General features: G+C 47.2%; 1 long non-coding RNA gene across 1 annotated transcript in view; it reads left to right on the top strand.

Moving 5' to 3' along the window:
- Positions 1–15,442, top strand: part of LOC122466695 — a 52,109-nt gene that overhangs the window by 28,147 nt on the left and 8,520 nt on the right. Inside the window, exon 2 of the long non-coding RNA XR_006292419.1 lies at positions 12,217–12,361. This is a non-coding gene — a long non-coding RNA (uncharacterized LOC122466695). The remainder of the gene's footprint in view (positions 1–12,216; positions 12,362–15,442) is intronic.

Raw genomic sequence — 15,442 nt, 5'->3', positions numbered from 1 at the left:
AAACTTTTTCACTAGGCGGGTGGTGAAGCACTGGAATGGGTTACTTAGGGAGGTGATGGAATCTCCTTCCTTAGAAGTTTTTAAGGTCAAGCTTGACAAAGCCCGGGCTGGGATGATTTAGTTGGGGATTGGTCCTGCTTTGAGCAGGGGGTTGGACTAGGTGACCTCCTGAGGTCCCTTCCAACCCTGATATTCTGATTCCATGCATCCTTGGTCTTCCTCGATTTCTAGTTCCTTGCACTCTGGTTATGTATTGCCATATATGGTGTCCTTTCTTGGCACGTGTCCAAACCATCACAGTTGTTTTCTTGGTTCTTCAGTAACAGCCTTATTTCTTGCCCACTTTCTTTGCATCTGGTGAAGTGGGTTTTTTGCCTATGAAAGCTTATGCCCAAATGAATCTGTTAGTCTTTAAGGTGCCACCGGACTCCTAGTTGTTTTTGTGGATACAGACTAACACGGCTACCCCTCTAATACTTGATTTCTAGCCCTCGCCATTTTCTTATCTCTTCATTTCTTTATTTTCTGCAGTCTTGAAGCTCTCAGTATTCCCCTCAGCCAGTTCATTTCTGCAGTCAAAACTGTTCAGCGGCTTTCCTTACATTCTAGCATTTCCCCCGAACCACGTTGTTGGTGTGACAGTTGTCTCGTATACACTGATTTCTGGTTTTATCAAAATAGCTTTAGCCAGATCTTGCAAAGTTTCCCTCTGTCCCCCATACATACAGCTTAAGCCTCCTCTGCCTTCTCACCTGCTGTCTTACCTGCTGCCAGGAAAACAGCGACTGCTGTGGGCCCACTAGCCCAGCCTCCACACTGTGCAGGCAGCTAGCCTGCTGGATTTCTGCTGAACGCAGAACAGAACCTTTTGAAATCTCCTTCCAGTACAGCTACAATCACAAGCCTTATCTACAGTAGGAAAATTACCTGGTGCTGACAACAGCCGCAGGTGCAGCCTGAACTGGGGTTGAAAATGGTTTAACTGCACATGCAGATGGAAAACAAAATAGTAAGTTACCTACCTAGATGCATTACAGGTGAGCATTTTGGGAACTAGATGGGCAGCAAAGAAGCCATACAACTCCACCTGATTTTCAGGGGTCCGTGGATTTGTACAGATCTTCAGGATTCAGGAGACAGTCATATTAAAGAATCAGGCCGATATTACATCATCCCTCACCAGTTCCCAGTGGCCAATAACTTATATGATCCATTTCAGCTAATGAAAATAAGAAAGACTTGATGCAATCCCATCACCTTTATCTTCAGATGTGACTCCTCACTTGTTTGTCCTAACAGGAATCTCTCCATCTGCCTGATTCAATCTTCATCACTTTTCTATTGCAAAAGCCAGGAAAGATAATTCCCTGTGTAATGTGTTCTTTTATTGATCATAACATGATCGGGTTTTATGAATCATAACAAAAGTGTTGCTAGGTTGAGGACTGAGTAGGTAGTTAAGAGTCACTATATCATGTACCATATAATCATCTGCATGAGATTCGGAACATGTAGCACAAGAGAGAATCTAATTGGCTTTTTAATCAGAAACTACAAAGGTAACTTGTTTCACAGGTATGTTCTCACTGATATATGGCGTCTCACATCACTTACTTGCCGGTTACAGTACTTAGCCAGCCTACCTGCTGTGGTCCAAATCCATTATCCTTATCCTATGATCACTGCCTGATCTCAAAGAGCTTTGCCCATGGGAGCTCCTGGAATGATTGCAAAGGCAAGGAACTGAATAGAGAATATGAAGGAGAGGAATTGGGCCCAGATCCTGCACAGAGCTCTGTAGCCACATGATGCCCCTTGCTAAATCAGTGTGCTAGAATGGAATCCTCCCCACTAGCATCTGAAGGTCGGGTGCAGCTGCTGTGACTATCACTACAGCCTGTGGGAGAGGCAGATGTGGTGGTTTGGGGCCAGTAGACCCCAGTGCTGTATGTGAGCCCATTATCCATGCTTCTGTCATTTCTACCCCTGCCATGTCCTGTGCAGAGCGCGTGGCTCCATAGCATGCTGGGGGTGCAGAGTTCCCCACTCACTGGCCCCAAAGCCACAGAGGAAACACAGAATTGCTGCTGCCTTTTGGGCCAAGACACACCAGCATGTTTGATAAACCAGGGCAATGTCTTTAACAACTTCTTAAGCTAATTTTAGATTAATTACCAATAAAAATACATCTTTAAACTCTGCAGTGGGAATGTAATTGCATTTAATTGCTGAGATAAATTTGAAATAATTGCACAGATGACATTCCCTCTGCCATAGGCGCACATGAACTGATGTGGGTTTCTTGGGTAACCCCCGATATCTCCATGTCAAGGTGCAGGTCTGGGATTTGATGTGGCCTAGAAAATAGCATGGCCAAAAGTCTGACCCATGCTATTTGGACAGTTAATTAGCGCTGTGCAAGATTCCAAGTGTTGCTCCTAATTCAGGTTTGGAATTTGAGCATCAGGGGTGCTTATTTGGAAAATAATCTGTTTGTCCAAGGTGATAGAGCCATGTGGATTAGAATGTAGTGACAGAGAGGCTGATCCTGATGGCCAAGAAAGGGTAGAGGGATGTGGTGACCAAGAACAGACAGAAATGTGGGGAGGGGGTTGGGTGGATTTGGAGAGCAAGTTGGAGGAGTGCGCAGGGTGATCAGGAAAAGGACCTGGGGCACTGGATATTTCCCCCGAGTGACAATAGTGGCTATTTTGTGTAGTGTTTTAAATGTAAGGAACACCATAGGCCCACCCCCACCCTGGGTATGACATTCCTTGAACCCCTCTCTTGCTCCCTGCGGGCAGCACACAGCATCCCAATAGCGTAAGCCCCTGAAGTGATGTGATAGGGAAGGATTTGTCTGCAGCTTGGGGATCTTTTATTTTAAGTCTCTGGATGCAAGAGCTGGGATTTCTGGATGTCGGACTCCAGCAGCACCAGAGAACATGCATTCTCATGTGGCAGTTCCCAACCCACCTTGCACAAAAAGGATGCAGTGGTCCAGCAGAAGGAGCTAAAAAATAGTTTGTATTAAGCCTATTACAATGAGCGTGTCTGACTGTATAATTAATCAAAGTGTTGTAGCTGTGTCGGTCCCAGGATATTAGAGAGACTGGGTGGGGGAGGTAATATCTTTTGTTGGACCAACTTCTGTTGGTGAGAGAGACAAGTATAACCTGGAAAGCTCACAGACGTGGGTGCAATAAAGATATTACCTCTCCCACCTTGTCTCTCTCATAAATTTAAAGGCAGATAGCCCAGGTCAGGAGCCTGTGAGCCTCCAACTGTTCCTTCCTCTTCAGGTTCTGTGGTGGAACTTCATGTAAGTGCTCCCTGGAGTAAAGTTACTCCTGATCAGCTTTCATTGGGTGTCACACTTGTGTTATTTGGAGATGCTGGGGGAGATGCTTGAAGGCACAGACGCCAGGTACATGACTGACTCGCACTGGCACCTGACTGCCATTTGTGCCTTTTGAAAACCTTCCCCATTGCCCTTTCACTCTCAAGGATCCAAAGTAAAACACTAACATGGAACGTTTTACATTTTGCCTTTTCTGCAGCATTCACTCAGACTTGTTGCTAGGGTCAGAGGAGTATAGATGGGAGCATGCAGTAAGGAAGAGCTTGCTCAAGGAGAAAGAGATTTCAGATACCAACCAACTATGCTCGTTAGAGTCATGCAGCGTCCTAGAATATGCTTGAGTTGAGGACTGGTTTCAGTTTTGGTGGCAAAAGAGACTTAAATGAGAGCAGTACAGGCTCCTAGTTTAAAAGAGATTAAGGCTGAGATTTGAGCACCCAATTCCTGTTGAAGTGAACCAGAATTCGGTGCTCAAATACCATAGGGAGCTTTGAAAATCTCAGCCTGAAAGGTCTACACCAGAAAGACATTGAATTGTTTAGACTTTCTGGTTTTGCTTTGATAAGGTCAAAACATTTTGTTTTGATTTTATTGTTTTGATTCATTGTGTTTCTACTTTAATATTAAAATATTACTTTTACTCTTATATTTAATAGTTTATATTGTAATGTTTCAACATTATCCAAATTAAACATTTCAGTGGTTTTGGATCAAAAACCTTTGGAACTTCCATTCCATGGAAAATTTCAAAATTTCTGCTTTTCACATTTGAAATGAAAACAAATTTCAAAATGCCAAAACTTCTCACAGAACAGAAACTTCATTTTTCAGCCGGTGCTAGCTGTCAGCTTCCGAGCTACAGAGCTTTACTTCATGAGACGAGTTAAAGGAAGTTAAAGACACCTCCAAACTTCTATACTAATCTAATGGCACTGAATCATTTTGTCACTCATCAAGACTTCTGTCTGTCTAAAATTGAAATCTTAACACTAACTTACTGTAGGCTTTATTACTGATTATTTTATAGTAGCACCTAGGATTCCTAATCAGGGATCCAGGCCCCCATGTGGTAGGCACTGTACAGAGAAATAAAGACCCAGAAGATTGCTCACAATCCTAGGAGTTGGACAATATGCAACAGGTGAACCAAACAGGGTTGGGGGGTGAAGGCCTACAGTGAGGAGATAACAATAAAACAGAACGTAGCAGAGAAGCACTTGGCTAACCCATGCCAGAGGAGAGTGATTTGTAGGAATCATGGCAGAAGCATGGATTTCAGGAGGGATTTAAAGAAGGATCAGATAGTGGCTCTGCACATTTTGGGCATGTGGAGGTATCTGAGGGTGAAGACAAGAAAGCAGTCAATATTGGCAAAGTGAAGGTGGGAATTGACTTTTTGATCAGTTAGCGGGGTGGGGCTAAATGTGAAAGATCTTAAAGGCAAAGGCAAGGTTTTCTATGTGAATCAGTCATTCAGCTACTCTGGGTCCTGTTTAACAGCACATGGGAACACCAGAGGATAGTTGTGATGGAAAGGAAGAATGAAGAATAGCTTGTCCAGCTGCAATTGCAGTGGATAAAGACAGGCTCAGTGGAATCACCTAGACCAGAGTTGAGTCAGGATACTGGAACGAACACCTCTGTTTTTGCAAGAAAGTGGGATCTTGACTGACCACAGAATCAGCTTTAGATGCTGTTCAAATGGCACACCTGCAGCTGCACAGTGCCCCCTACCACCATGCCAAGGAGTTTGCTAAGTCAGAGGGAAGAATGCCACCTACTAAATCACCCAAACTGCTTCCTGGATGTTTCCTTGGAAGCTGCCTATCCAAATAGTGACTAGACCCCTGTAAAAACACTGGCACTGCAGAACAGGATGGCGAGACCAAAATAGCTGCTGGGCTTTGCTTAATCCTTTCTGCACGCTTCCAGTGAAACGCCAGCTGAAGGAATAGCCGTGTTTGGAGTCTTTCATTCCTAGCAATGTATTTGAGAGCTCCTTGGAGGAGGTGGCAGGGGAAACCTCTTGCATTTCCTTATTACATAGTGGCACCTACTGGAGCGATTTAGAGCACAGCTCCTTATCACAGAACATCAACAGGCATGCTCAGCCGGCAAACATTTAGGCACTGGTAGCTGGTTGCAGGCTTTCACGGGCATGACGTTATTTCCATAAACTCATCTCACTGCATCTTAAAAAGAAAATGACAACCATCTTCACTACCTTGGTTAGTTAGAACTGCTGTCCAGGTTTCTCTGGGGGTGTAGTGATGATCCCAGCTTTCAGATCTTTGACTCACCAGCAGTGGCAGGGACCAATGGATGGGCCTGTCTGTACCTCAGATTCTCTAAAGGAGACCCTCAAACTAATTCCTCCAGAATAAAGGCCTCCATGTTTTGATCAGCATCAACTCTCACACTGTAAATGGGCTTGGGGCCACTCTGGGCCATAGTTAGTCCATCACTGGCAAAAAATCCTCCACGTTTGTTAGAAATTCTTCTTCTTCTTAGTGCTTGTAACTGAGAAATCAGTAGCAGAAACATGTACTGACTGTTAGTCTCTTCTCTCTTTCACCTCTCTAAGCAGCCAACTGCAACTAAACACTCCCCATTCATCTCCTGGGGGATGCACAGCAGTGCTGACCTACCAGTGCCAGCCAGCCAGCCAGGACTTGGTACCAGAAGCAGAACCATCCCAAACTATCCACTATACCGTGTCCTAGGAATTCCAAACTGAACCAAAACACTGAACCAGTGGCAGCATCAGCATTTCAACTCAAAAACCAATGTTAAAATGTTTTCATTTTTGAAAATATGTTAATTTTCATGGGGGCTTATGAAAAGGGCTCCCATAGAGTATTTTAATATCAAAAATAGACAGGGCCATAATCCTGGGCTGCAGCCAAGCTGTGCTTAGAGTAGCTTCAAGGGGAAAGTGGCTTTAATCTACCTTCTCAGCCCTCTGATCCTGGGGCCAACTGGGGACAGGCAGCCTCTGGCATAAATTACAGCAGATTTAGCGTTGCTTATACCTGGCACCCCAAGTGTTCCAGCAAGCTTTGGGCACACCGAGTCACTTCTGTATAAACCCTTCAGCCCAGCCACAGGTGTTCAGGCCTCGTTTGACATGAGTAATTGGACATGGATGAGACCTCCTGGTTTAGGAGACAGGATTAGGGAGGTAAATGGACCAGTGGGCTGGAAACTGACTGTCTGTATTAGCTAAGATAAGGGCAAACCTCCAGGAAACCATTTACAATGGGCAAGGTAACAATGGATAAGATAAACCTGGAACATAAGACGGGGTAAAGAGTAAGTTATTTCTGGGCAGAGCATGCTGTGCAGGGATTGGTTACTACAAAGTGACCAAACCAATCCTGTGATGCAATGTACATGAAGGCAATGGAATGTGTAAATGGGTATAAAGGGAGAGGTTTGCTGTGCAACTTTGGATGTGTGATACGCCCTATACACACCCCCTCCGCTTGAGTCTGATCAACGCAGCATAGCTTTGCTGTGTGCCAGATAAAGGAACCTGAATGATGGGACTGGAATTGGACTGCATTCTTGAGGAACCAAGTGGAAGAGGTCTTAGGGAACCCCAGAAATGTGTTGAGAGAAGCAGCTAGTTCTTTACCGTAATGCTTTGCCTTCATGTGCTAATTCCAGGCTCCTGCTAAACTGGGCCATGACAGCCCCATTCAAACCCACTTTTCTAATCTCATTTTACAAAAGCTCCCATATTGTTCCCCCTCCCCCCACTTCTCCCTCCCTCCCTCCCTCGGCACTGCCTCCACTCTCCAGCTGGCCCTTCCCAGAGAGGATTGCTCCCACCACAGCCAGCATGGCTTGCTCACTCTGCATACAGGGGCACCGGTGGAGGCTCTCTGTGCATTGGAACCAGCCAGGCTCTACTGCAGAAGGAGAGCTGAATGTGCGGGAGACACCAGGGAGAGGGGGAGTAGATTATGGGCAGAACTGGGGGATCCTCCACTACAGAGACCCACCCCGCCCCCATGGAGGGAACACACGACTGTCTCACCCCACCATTGGGCTGAAATAGGCTGAGTGGAGCCCGTCCCGCAATTAATCTGTGCACTGGGATGGAAGATTCCTTTCCCCTTCCTCTACCCACACCTTCCCCAGCACACAGCCCACCTGATCGGGTGTGGACCCAAAAGCGACAGGAGACACTCCTTTAGCTCCTCAGCCTTGAGGCAGGGCGTTTAGTTGGAGGAAGCCCTGTAGACTGCCCTTGGCCCTGGCTGTCCTTTTCCTTGAAGCTTGAGGAAACCGCAGGAAACCAGAGAGAGCCTCCTTCTGTTATCAAAAGCCTGAGTCAAAACAAAAGAATATAAAATTCTCCCCAGCCCAAGCAATGGAATCTATAGGTCTGATGCTAATGAACTCCTTATGTACTAACTGTGGGATTTGGCGCCTGGCCCTTCTTAGACCAGCTGGCCATCGCCTTTTCTTCCTTTGACTTCTTCTCAAGAACCCCCTGTGGGATGAAGGGCAGTTTTAAACAATGCCCTGCACATGTTCTTCCAAGCAAAAGTGGCCTGAGTGAGGATGACATTTCTGATGCACAGAAACTGCTGCGGGCTGGGACCTTCTACCTGTTGTTATCTTCTGTGGTTTTATTTTATGACGGGGGTGTTTTTAAGGAGGTTTGTAGCTAACGTTGCTAGGGGATATTGCTATGTGGCAAGAGATCAGAATGATTCCAACTTTCTTCTCCTCCAGTGAGATAAGCAGAATAGAGAACCACCAGGGGGTTCAAGCTTCTGCTATAGGTGTGAACCAAAAGACACCACAGCACAGTGTTCAAGGAAGGCCCCAACTGACAGCATGATACCTGAACCTTCCATCTGGCCTTGAAAGTGCCTGAATGACCCAGAGCATGTGCTCAAAGCCAAGTGTAATGCAGGGACTAATAATAAACGCAGGTCCCTGCTAATTCAGCCTTTGTAGGCAATTACATTTGTGAGAGCTCTGCTATCCAGGGTTTGTCAGCGGCTTTCAACTACACCTAGGGGAGAGATCTCTGCACTCTTTGGACAGTGACCAAAGCTGTATATATTCTGGTAACACACAGCCCCCTCAGCCTCATTATGTCAACTCCCAGAAATGCTGCCCATGCCTCAGATGCAGCATGGGAAGTAGAGGGGGCTGGGCCAGGGTGGCAGTGAGCTCATGGGGAAATGACTACACTGGAGTCAGTAAGTTTGTTCTGAGTGCATGAGGACTTAAAAACATATTGATCCTTATGCCCTCGTAGGGTCTATTGTTCCAGTCCAAGGGAACCTCATCTGAGCAGTAGGAACGCTAATGAGCATGTTCAGACCTGGTGTTGAAATAGTGTCTTCTACAGTAACATATAAGGGATGGCAACATCAGACAATAGGTCCTAGACTGAGCAGCCCATTCTGACCCTTGTATACTGCTGGAGCAGCAGAGATGGGCTGAAAATGAGTCCAGTGGGAATATTTCTCTGGTGCAGTAGGGCCAATGCTGTAGAGCTGGGGGGTATGCGGGAGCGTGCCAGGGCAGGAAGGGAGTAATCATGACACTGCACACTATGGAGATGCTCGGCTGCACTGCAGCCCATAGGCAACTAGGGAAAGGCCACTCTGATATAGCAGCACCCTGGAATTGGAGCAGCACAGGGTCCTGGACCATGACTGGGGCTCTTAGGTTTTACAGTAAAACAAATAATGAAGACTAATAATATGGTCACCTTTCCCTCTCTAGCCGTGGGCTGCACCTCCTGGCCCTGAGACTTGCATGGCACAGATTGTCCTGCATTCGCACCTCGCAGTGTTGTGTCCATAATTCCTGGTAATTTACCTGACGTTGCACGTGCTTCCCAAGGGGAGAGCAGTATTGCAGCTTAGCCATGCTGAAAACTCTCCTGGCTGTTATACCGCAAACCCTGTGCAAATGAGGTTGTGCTGTAGATACAGCTTCCGCACCTGCACACAGGAGCTAGTAGGTGGACGAAGGCTTCATTCACTGATGTTTGGAAAGTGCTGTAACACGCAGCCCATGGCTGGAAGGAGCTGTAGCAGTGTCATAAATATAAAGGGAAGGGGTTAAGAAGCTCTGATAGAGTACTATAAAATCCTCTTACCTGTAAAGGGTTAAGAAGCTCAAGTAACCTGGCTCGCACCTGACCCAAATGACCAATCAGAGGACAAGATACTTTCAAATCTGGGGTTGGGGGAAAGGCTTTGTCTGTCTGTGTGATGCTTCTGCTGGGGACAGATCAAGAAAGCAAGCAATCCAACTCCTATAGAGTTAGTAAGTAATCTAGCTAGAAAATGCGTTAGATTTTCTTTTGTTTTGGCTTGTGAAATTCACTGTGCTGGAGGGAATGTGTATTCCTGTTTTTGTGTCTTTTTGTAACTTAAGGTTTTGCCTAGAGGGATTCTCTGTTTTAAATCTGACTGCCTGTGAGATTATCTTTCTTACAGAGTTGTTCTTTTATATTTTCTTTGTGCTTCTAATAAAGTTCTGTTTTTTAAGAATCTGACTGGGGTTTTTAGTGTCCCTAAAAACTCAAGGTTGGTCTGTGCTCATCTTGTTTATTCTCAAGCCACCCCAGGAAAGGGGGTGTAGGGCTTGGGAGGATATTAGGGAGGAGATAGGGTTCCAAGTGGCCCTTCCTAAATGTTTGTTTGAATCACTTGGTGGTGGCAGCGTTTGCCTAATCCAAAGTACAAGGGAGAATTTGTGCCTTGGGGAGTTTTTAACGTAAGCTGGTAAAAATAAGCTTAGGGGGTCTTTCATGTGGGTCCCCACATCTGTACCCTAGAGTTCAGAGTGGGGAGGGAACCCTGACAAGCGGTATTAGCTTCTAACAGCCTATCTTCTACAGAAACAAAGGATGCAGCTTAACAGATTGTAAGGGGGAGACAGGGTCTAAAGGGTTCAGTTATCAGTCCATAACTCTGGCTATGTCTACACTACCATGGTAAGTCAACCTACGCTATGCAACTCCAGCTACATGAATAATATAGCTGGAGTCGATGTACCTTAGGTCGAGTTACCACAGGGTCTACACTGCGGGGGGTCAATGGGAGAAACTCTGTAGTGCACTATAGCCGGGATCGACGCGCTGAGATTGATCCACCAGTGGTCACTTTAGCGGGTCTAGTGAACTGTCAACCCTGCGCAGTGTAGACCCTGCAGTAACTCGACTTAAGGGATGCCAACTCCAGCTACATTATTCACGTAGCTGGAGTTGCATAGCATAGGTCGAATTACCATGGTAGTGTAGACATAGCCTCAGTGCCTAGAGAGTAGAGATGTTAGTGTTCCATGTATGGGGTTATGCTTGTCTGCAGTCATTTAAACCAGAGAGGCAGGAAGTCAGGCTGCCCTTCGGAAGAGATCCACTGGGAAAAACATCCAAGCAGCAAGCCAGGTTTCTTGGATGGTGAATTCGGATAGGATACACTACTGTGAACACCTCACACAGGATTGGAAGGGGTTCAAGTGGCCAGGTAGGCCAATTAACTGCCCAATCAACTCCCTGCACCTGGAGCTATAGCCAGGGAGCAGGGAGTTGATTAAAGGATGCTCAGCTGGGCAGGAATAGGCAGGAGCTGTGACCAGAGGGGGCTGCTGGGGAAGGCTACAGTCACTCCCTGGGAAGAGGGAGGTGGTTTGGAGCTGGTACTCCCATAGAAAGAAGGGGAACCTGGTGAGGTAGGAAGCAATCTAGGGAAGGAACAGTGAGAGCTACAAGAGGAAAGCCCAGAACTGCTGAGCTGAGAGTCCCTGGACTGTAACCTGGAGTAGAGGACAGGCCTGGGTTTCCCTCCTGGCCACTGGGGAAGTGGCACTATGAGGGCAGCACAGGAGAAGACTGCCTGGGGCCGTTTCCATAGAAGGACTTTGGGTAACCCCAGAAGGGGGAAACACAAATGGTGACCTGGGTGTAGGACTGAGTCATGAAGAGGATGCTGCCGTTTCTGGAGTGAGGAGGGTCTGCAGGGTGAGAGGATGATGGGAGAGGCACCACCTGAAGAAGGTGCACCAACTAGCAGAGCTAATCTTCAGAATGGCTAGCAGGAGGCCGCCATCTTGGCCAGCATTAGGGACTCTTGGGGATGCTAATGCACTGACCAACAGGTTACGCTGTTGTTTTGGGAATAAAGGGAACTCAACTGCTTCCTGCAGCATGATGCTGGTGTGTGCACAGCCTATGTTAGTTTGCTCAGCAAACTTCCCTTCCGCAGCTGGGAGAACCTGTGCCAGTGTCACCAGAAAGCCCCAGCAAGGCGGTTTGTGGGGCATCACAATGCCTTGTTTGCGGGGAAGCTGGAGTTCATTTTTCCCCATGGTAACTGGATGATGAGGGTCGTCATCACCCAATTTTTAAAATGACAGTTTGGAGAGAGACTAGTGGCAAGTGGTTAGCACAGGTGGGTGAGAAGCTGGACTCCTGGCTTCTGTTCCCAACACTTCCAATGACTTGGCTTGTTGGGTGTGCAACCTGAGATGCCTTGGGGCCTGATTTTCTGAGACGCTGAGCTCATAACTCCATAAGAAAGCTACAGGGAGTCCTCTGGTGCTGCATCCCCAGAGTAGCCCCCATGTTACCTCTGCTTGCAGCTGCAGTGCCATGGGTGTGGCCAGGGAAAAGAAGGCTGTTGTCAACCCCATGTTATACCAGGGACTGGACCGGTGCTTAGATGACCCCGTACAGCCCCAGGGATGGGGTCACAGATATGGCTTAAAGCCACCTTTGCACCTTCCTTTATGAGCAGCACTGATCACAGCCTGTCCACAGCTCAGGCTCTGGGCCAAGGTCTTATTAGTAAAGAATTTGTTTCTTTCTTTCACAGGCATTCAGAGCCATGGCCACTAGAAGCAAACTGCAGTCCGCACTCCTGTTGCAGCTAACAGGTGCTGCTGTGCAGCATGGACACCTTTGACAGTTACGTTGATTCTAACCACTAGTTCCACAATAGATGTCGTATCGAGTTCGCTGTAAGTAAATGGCTGTGCAGAACCTAATTCCCCTTTAAGAACTAGGGAATGATTGCCCCGGGGACCATCTTTGCAGCTAGGAAGAACTGCCATAACTATAGTTTTCTCAGTGAGCGTTGAAATGCCAGGTTACAGGGCTATTTTCCTGAAGTGCTTCCGAGGAGGAGAAAACTGAATTGAATTATATCCAGCATCACACTAGAAAATTCACTGCTGCTGGTGCTTCCGGTAACTGAAATGTGGCCCATACTACTTTGCAGCTATTTATATAGAGATCTGGTGGGTCCAATTCTGCCTTGACTTAGACTGTCCTCAGTTGAGTTGCACAGGATTTAAATTAGCATGAAATCTGGCCCACAGATTTCCTCTTGACCTTCATGGTATTATGAAGGCCCCATAGACTCTTCAGGAAGATTGTAGAGGCTGAATAGGGAATAGTTGTGTGTTTGGGCAACTGGCAAGGCATGGGAGACAGCTAAGACCATAGACATCTTAGCTGGATGTTTTTACTAAAATTATTAGCAGTAAAGTAATTAGCAGTGTTTGACATGTAAATGGCTGTCATTAGGTTTCAGAGTTAACACACCCCACTTAGCTGAATGGGGTGGTTGCTACATCTCAGGAAAGTAACATTGCATTGATTTATACTTGCTTCACTTACAGAATGTTTTATTTACACCATACACCAAATGATTTCTTTTTAATAATGAAAGCTTGGATTCAGAAACATAATTCTGCTGCAAGCTATAGACAGGATAGTAAGTTCCATGTCTGGGAAACTGCAGTATATACAGGGTCCTAGTCAAGAGGAGGTAAAGGAGAACATATAAAGAAAAATTTTGATCTTTGGGGGGGCGGGATGTCAATTCACAACTGGTTTCACAGGAGTTGGCCAGGAGTCAGCCCTTTCAGGGTCATCCTGGGGTTGAAGTTCAATGAACTGTACGCCCAGTCCTATTGCATCATTTCTGCAGTAAACTACAGGGGCTGGGAATGTCCCATAAGGCTCAGTGCAGTAGCTCCCGGGAGTGTGCCCTAGCTGCCACCATAAGGGCTAATGGACCCCTGCAGCTTAATGCAAAGCCAGATGCAGGGATCCCCTCTCCCAACACAGTATGTAGGGAATCAAGCGAGAGGAAACCAGGAACTAGTGGGAGGGGGCCAGTGGTCTTGTGTGGCAGCCTCCACCTCTCCCAAGATGGGGAGGATAACCAGCTGGTACTCCCCACAGATCCAGGGGGCAGTGCTCCCCCTTGCCCAAAGATGGGGAAGCTAAGTGGCAGGAGGAGGAGGGGAGAACAGAGATGTTCCAGGGGGAAGTGAATTTCTCTGCAGTTACAGCAAGCCCCAGATGTACTGACTGTCAAACCCAGGTTCAGACTGAGTAGCTGCCTGGGTCACTAGGCGCCTCTAAGTGCTACTGCAATACAAATAATACCAATAAACCACAAGGGGGTGGGGGAGGAAGAATGATGGGAGGGAGGGAGCAAGGGGGTTGATGGAGGGGGAAAGGAGGGAAGGCTGAGAAAATCCGTGTGGAAAACTGCTAGGCTGTATTTTTAGCTGTGATCTTTCTGAGACAGGCCTCACCATTGTTGCTACAGTAACACTCATCCAGGTGCTGGCCACAGAGATCAAGAGAAAACTAAACTAGCTCAGGCCCTTAGTCAACCTTAAGTCCCTTCCTCCAGCATGAATGGGCCTTTGGAAGCAATTAATTCCCAGAGCAGGTTCTGCAAATCCATCTTTTCAGCTTATCTCTGGCTGATGGGTGAAGAGGAGGGCACTCTGCTGGGCCCTCAGGGGAGCTCTCTGTGCAGGTCCAATCTCCTGCCCAAGGGCCAGGCCAAGCAATGTTTCCCAGGGAGATCAAGGTGGCTTGAGTAATTAATCACAGCTTGTACAGGGGATGCTGAGGAAGTCCGAATTAAAGTGTTAATGCTTCTTAAAAGCTTTCCTGTTTCACAGAGGGTGTTGCCTCCCACAGATTATCTTTTTAGCTGCAGTGGGAAAGGATTTTCCCTTCTCCTAACTCTGCAGCCATCGATTCCCCCTCCCCAATCCCCGAAATCTGCTAGAGATGCACACATTTCTTCTACTTGGGAGGGGGGAGCAGGGTTTGCCGTCAGCAGTTAATTGGTTTATTCCTTTCTCACAGTTATTTTCCACCAAACATCCATCGGGATGCCAATGCCCGCTTTGACCCTGCCGCTGCATTGCAAATGGGAACCCGGGGATTGGTTCATTAGCCAATTAACAGGGAGCCCAGAGCCACTAGGCCTCTTCTGCAAAGGCTGTATAAAGGCTCCTGCTCCCAGATCCACAAAGGTATTTAGGCTCCTAATTACCTTCGTGGATCTGGGCCTGATAGATTTGCCAATTTTGGCTGGGTGTATTCCTGGAAGTGTCATCACATGACATAATCTTTAATTCCGGGAGTCTCCCAGGACAATCCTGGAGAGTTGGCAACCCTAGGGCTTTAGCTACTTGCAATCCTTTGTTTACTTGCCGAGGTTCTTGGCTCTTTCCCCTCGCCGCCACAGCTTTCAGGGGAGTGTGTACTGAGGGTTTCCTGCCTGGGAACATCAGATGAGGGATGAGATCAGGATGTTAGTGAGGGGGAAAGGAATGTCACTGGTGGATGATAAGAGAGGCAAAGTCAGGCTACTATGCCTTTATGGCCTGTGAATCCAGAGCCCACTCTGAAGGAGGCCTCTCTCCTGATCTGTCCAGTGGCCCCTGTGCGCTGATGGGCAGCCTGGCTCACCTACAGATTTGCTTGTACACTCCAGTATCTCTTTGCATATGTGATTTATCAGCACCCCTCCCCTCACTTGGATCTGCCCGTGTTGACATATGTGACCTTGCCCACAACCATCTGTCTTCCACCAGCAGGGTTGGGACTGTGTTTTTGGGAGGTATCCAGGCCGCATTATTCTTATAATCCACTCCTGGGTGCAAACGTATCCAACTGTTCACTCCAGTACTTAAGCTTCAGCAATCAGTCAAGCATCTAATGCGCCTCCAAAATTCTGATGGATCCCTCCATGTATTTGCATGCTTCCAGGTATAAGCCAGCCA

The sequence above is a fragment of the Chelonia mydas genome, chromosome 7 (genome assembly GCF_015237465.2).
Source record: "Chelonia mydas isolate rCheMyd1 chromosome 7, rCheMyd1.pri.v2, whole genome shotgun sequence".
NCBI lineage: Eukaryota > Metazoa > Chordata > Testudines > Cheloniidae > Chelonia > Chelonia mydas.
Note: the sequence above shows the minus strand (reverse complement) of the source record. Positions and strands in the feature narration are given on the sequence as shown.